Raw genomic sequence first — 4,732 nt, 5'->3', positions numbered from 1 at the left:
AAAAAGATAACGTACCACAAGAAAGAGACAGGAAGTGGAACACTTTTCCAGCAAGAACAAACAAGAGGGTGCACAGAGGAATTGGAATGGCCAACGAAAATACAGTACACGTTAAATAATTACGATCCAGCACTGTAAAGCAGTTAGAATTGTGGATGAAGGAATGTGGTTTTCCGGAGAGAGGAAGGTTTAGTAAAAGGCAGTTGGACATTTTGATATCGAGTTTGGAGGATAGAGAGAAGGAGAAATGCAAGGGAAAAATAGAACCTGTGAATTGGAGTGCTTATAACATGTGGAAGGCTTAGGCTGATATCAGGGAAAGGAAATCTCAAGTAAAGGGTATATCAAATACATGGACACACACCAGCGCACATGCAGACTTGCGCGGAAAACAACCAAACAAAGTTGTACAGTATCTTAATTCTGTTTCAGATCCTGATCTTGATGACTGCCCTCCGAGACCTACAGCCCCCCTCCGAGATCCAGCTGACGAAGGTACCACGTCAGCGGCCGCCACTTCAGGGTCCACTGAATCACTGGTAGCATCTCGTACCGGCAACATATTGGACCAAGAAGCCCAGGAGAAGTATAACTGGCCAACCGCAAACATCCATACCACAGTAGGCAACCCGCAAGTGGAGCAGAACAGAGACTTTAATGCTTTTATTGCTGCGCTGGCGACCGCCTGGGAGGCATTCCCAGTGCGAATGGACATGTCCAAAATTGAAATTTGTGAACAACGGGAACTTGAGACAGTGTCCCAGTACCTTACGCTTCTCACCCGACGACATAACGGCGGCAAAAATCACACCAGTTGAAGCACATCTGAGGATCAGTGGAATGAAGGCCGAAATAGGGAAGAAGATGTATTACCTGGGCCATGGGAAAGCAGAATTTCATAGAACAACATGTGATACATGCAGAAAAAATGCTAACCCAAGAGAAGGATAAGAGGAAATGAAAGATGGAACAGCAAGCACATAAGCGCAGCTAATTCTGATGCAGATGGTGGCCCAGCCGTAGGAGGCAGATGTTGCGAAAAAGAGAGAGGAAGATGCGCTGGCATATGTCGATCTGGCGGATACTTTGTTTGGGGAGCAATGGACCGTTGGGCGAGACAGTGCCAACACAGACAGCGTCAATTTGCCCAGAAGGCTGGAGAGCAGTGTGACTGACAGGGGAAGTCTGAGGTGGAGTTGGGCAGCTCATGAGGTACAGGTACGCCTCTTTCCTTTATGCTTGGCAACGAAGACTCGCTTATGCTAATCTCTTCTACTCACGTTACGGGCACTGAAAGATGTCCCACCCCTATATTGAGCGCTGAGATTGCAGAGTGTGTACCATATATTCAGGACAATAATGATGCATATAAGTCAATGCCTACCTTTATCTTATATGTGGAAGAACCCTCAGTTACCTTTTTTGGTAAATACAGGATCATCCCTGAAAGGCTTAGTAGTGACAATGGGACACCATTTGCCAGTAATGCCCGACAGCAGATCAGTGATTATTTGGGAATAAACATGATACAGCACTGTGCCTACCACCCAACGAGTGGTGGGGCAGTGGAAAGAGAAAATGCTACCTTAAAATATAAATTGACAAAATGTGAGGAACTCGGGGTGGCATGGACAAAAGCACTTCCAATTGTGCTAATATATATGAGATCTAGGAAGACCTAATCTCAGCTTGTTTGAGATTTTATTTGGCATTGATGAATTATGTTTTCCGCTTGAAATAGCCCACCGTTGGAATATTGTGTGCAGTTCTGATCGCCACAGTGCCAGCAGGATGAGGAGATTTTGGAAAGCGCTCAAGAATTGTTTAATAGGTTGCTAACTGAGGAGAGATTTGACAAACTTGATTTGTTTTCACTTGCATGTGCCTGGATAAGCCGTGACATGATGGGCGTTACAAGATAATGAGAGGCACAGATTGATTAGATAACAGTCTTTTTCTCGGGTGGGAAATGTCAGTGACTAGTGAACAAAAGTTAAAAGTAATAGTAGCAACGATATGAGGGGCAGTTTTCATGGGACGTAGATTAACTTGGTAAGGGCAGAATTTGTAACCTGCCCTCAGTTGCATTTTGAAACATGTTTTGCTGGAAAAGCGCAGCAGGTCAGGCAACATCCAAGGAGCAGGAGAATCGACGTTTCGGGCATTGGTCCTTCTTCAGGAATCAGGATTCCTGATCGTCGAAACGTCGATTCTCCTGCTTCTTGGATGCTGCCTGACCTGCTGCGCTTTTCCAGCAACACATTTTTCAGGTTTGAGTCTCAAGTCAACTGAGTGAGCCTGAAGATCACGTTTAGCTAAAGCTCATTGCTTACAACTTCGCTCAAGAATATTAGACAAGATAGCGACTTTAGACAAGTCAGACAGTCAGTTAGAGGCAAATATTTAACAATTAAACATTGCTGAGCATTAAAAACATTTAACTATCTGTAAAAAATATACTTGGTACGGATAAAGAGACGGAGAGAGTGTGTGAGAGAGAGATAGACATAAAGGTCAAGACGGAATTTTAAAGAGGTGAGTAAGATGGAGTAAAGAGGAGAGTATAACAATGAAGCAAAAGAATTGAGCTTTAAATAGTGCAATTGAAAATTTTGGGGGAACAGGGCAGAAAGACGCAATGTCCCAGTCTTGTAAATCACTAGCCCTGGATGTATCCTGTTCTATCGCAATGGGTCGTTAGATACACCATAGGTGACTATTTTACACAGTCGAGAAGAGATTGGCCCTGGGAATTATAAACATTGAAGACTTGCTTTGGGCTGCCTCATGAAATATGCGATGACACACTAAAGCAGAATTCCTGTTGACTCTCATTGAACACTGCCCTTCAGTTGTCGAATCAGTCCTTTTATAACAGAAACAACACTCGGAGAAATCTCTGAAGGGAACAAATTTCATCAAATCGATTGTCGTTAGTTTTCTCAGACAGTCACAATGGAGACAGTCTAAGACAGAGAGTGACCATATCACAATTAAAATAGTTGGTCACGTCCAGTGAGATAGAATTCTCATCTCTCTGGTGTTGAAAGTACCAAAAGGGCAAGATCCACTTGACCACAATACCAAAAACCTTCCAGTCATGGATGTATCGGTAACGATGGTGCTTATAAAAACAGGAAGTATTTGTGAACATGGTGTCTTGTTGTCAGACTGAGCACAAACTCCCTAAGATTGTGTTAAAGTCCAACAGCAGAATTTGACACCCAAAGTTTCAACCACTACAAATTCTTCGTCCTACACTCTGCACTCCACAAATTAATCCTCTTGTTTTCCTATGCACATAATGTTCCATTTCACAAATCTTGTGCCCTCCTCAGACATTGCACAATCTAATTTTACTGAACTCGAGAAGCATTTTGTGCCCACTCAAAAATATGGCACCCCCTTCAAATTTTCCCTTCCCCAACTATTTTGCCCACACTAATCCGGGCGAATAGATTGATCCCTGATCAATACTTGTTTAAATTTCTCATGGGATGAAGACGTCGCTGGTCTGGCCAGCATTTATTGCTCTAATTGCCCAGTGGGGGTTAAGCGTCGAAAGATTCAGCTCTGGGTCTGGAGTCACAGACAGGTCAGAACAGAGAAGAAGGATGAGTGAATGAATTTGTGGAAGACACTAAGATCGGTACAGTTGTGGATATTGCTGAATGACAATGGCAGATCTGAGTTGAAAGGTGGCAAATGGTGTTTAATGGAGAAAAGTGTGACGTGATTGACTTTGGATGGAGTAACAGGAATGCAGAATAGTGGGGTAATGGCAAGATTCTTGGTCGCACAGATGAACAGAGAGATCTCGGTGCCCATGCACATTGATCCCTCAAAGTTGCCATCCAGGTTGATAGGGTTGTTCAGAAGGCACATGACGTGACAGCTTTTATTCGTAGAAGGATCGACATTCGGATCCACGAAGTCCTTCTGCAGCTATACAAAACCCTGGTGCAACTGCACGTGGAGTATTGCGTGCAGTTCTGGTCACTACACTATAGGAAAGTTGTGGAAGCTCTGAAAAGGGTTCAGAGCAGATTTATCGAGGGAAGGTCTGATGCAGAAATGTTGAGGAACTTGAGACTCTTTTCGTTTAAGAGAAGAAGGTTGAGGAATGACTTAATTGTGACATATATGATAATCAGAGGGTTAGATCCGGTGGTCAGTGAGAGCCTTTTTCCGAGGATGTTGGTGGATACCACGATGGAGAATGATTTCATTGTGAGGGGTGACACATATAAGAGGTAGTTTCTTTATGCAAAATTCTGAACACCAATGTGAAGAGATGAAACTCGCTTGATCAGGACTCATGCTAAGAAGGATTGATGCAAGTAACACGTTGAGGAGTGGTACATTAGGTAAATGTCTGAAAAAACTCTGGATACTGGAAATCTGAAACAAAAACAGGAATTGTCCTAAGATCTCAGCCAGTGCGGTAGTGTCAACGAAGAAGAATACAGTTCATGTTTCTCGACCAATAGCTCTTCTTCAGAATTGATGGTAGCTCGATAAAGGATGTTTTTTTTTAAAACTCGAGAACACGGGGGAAGGATGGGGTAAACGATAGATCGAGATAGAGAAAGAGAAAGAAAACTGTTGGAAAGAAAAATCAGACAATGATGCTCAGTTAGAGTTAATGAAATGCTGCTGATGGAGACTACTCGTGGCTGACAGGTACACTTGTGTGAGAACAACCCATGTGATAAAACAGCCTGGTGTGTGG

Source organism: Chiloscyllium plagiosum, chromosome 49 (assembly GCF_004010195.1).
Source record: "Chiloscyllium plagiosum isolate BGI_BamShark_2017 chromosome 49, ASM401019v2, whole genome shotgun sequence".
NCBI classification, from domain to species: Eukaryota; Metazoa; Chordata; class Chondrichthyes; order Orectolobiformes; family Hemiscylliidae; genus Chiloscyllium; species Chiloscyllium plagiosum.
The sequence above is the reverse complement of the archived record's forward strand: the minus strand, read 5'-3'. Positions refer to the sequence as shown.